Source organism: Amblyraja radiata, unplaced genomic scaffold (assembly GCF_010909765.2).
Source record: "Amblyraja radiata isolate CabotCenter1 unplaced genomic scaffold, sAmbRad1.1.pri scaffold_381_ctg1, whole genome shotgun sequence".
Classification (NCBI taxonomy): domain Eukaryota; kingdom Metazoa; phylum Chordata; class Chondrichthyes; order Rajiformes; family Rajidae; genus Amblyraja; species Amblyraja radiata.
Window position 1 is genome coordinate 96,321 of NW_022630514.1, and position 727 is coordinate 97,047.

Here is a 727-nt window from a genome sequence, read left to right on the forward strand (position 1 = left end):
TGAGTCCTGTATCAGTATCTCAGTCTCAGATACTGGAGCATTGATGACAAGATGAGTCCTGTATCTCAGTCTCAGATACTGGAGCATTGATGGCAAGATGAGTCCTGTATCTCAGTCTAAGTCTCAGGTACTGGAGCATTGATGGCAAGATGAGCCCTGTATCTCAGTCCCAGATACTGGAGCATTGATGACAAGATGAGTCCTGTATCTCAGTCTCAGATACTGGAGCATTGATGGCAAGATGAGTCCTGTATCTCAGTCTCAGTCTCAGGTACTGGAGCATTGATGGCAAGATGAGTCCTGTATCTGTATCTCAGTCTCAGATACTGGGGCATTGATGACAAGATGAGTCCTGTATCTGTATCTCAGTCTCAGATACTGGAGCATTGATGGCAAGATGAGTCCTGTATCTCAGTCTCAGATACAGGAGCATTGATGACAAGATAAACCTGCAAAATACTTTACTGAACAATGGTTACAGAAAGACATCGCCCTCCTGTGCTGTGTGTCCGTCACACAGAGACAAGCAGGCAGCTGCTCCACACAGAGACTTTCTGGAAACTTCTCCCTGATCATTGCAGCATTTTATACTGGAGAGCAGTTGGTCACTGCCACAGTTCTTCACGGAGCGCACACATAATATTACAAGAAGGACCGTGATACAAGTGTCTACTTGATACCCAATGGGAGGTGTTTACACTTACACTTGTTTACAGTAAAACCTGCG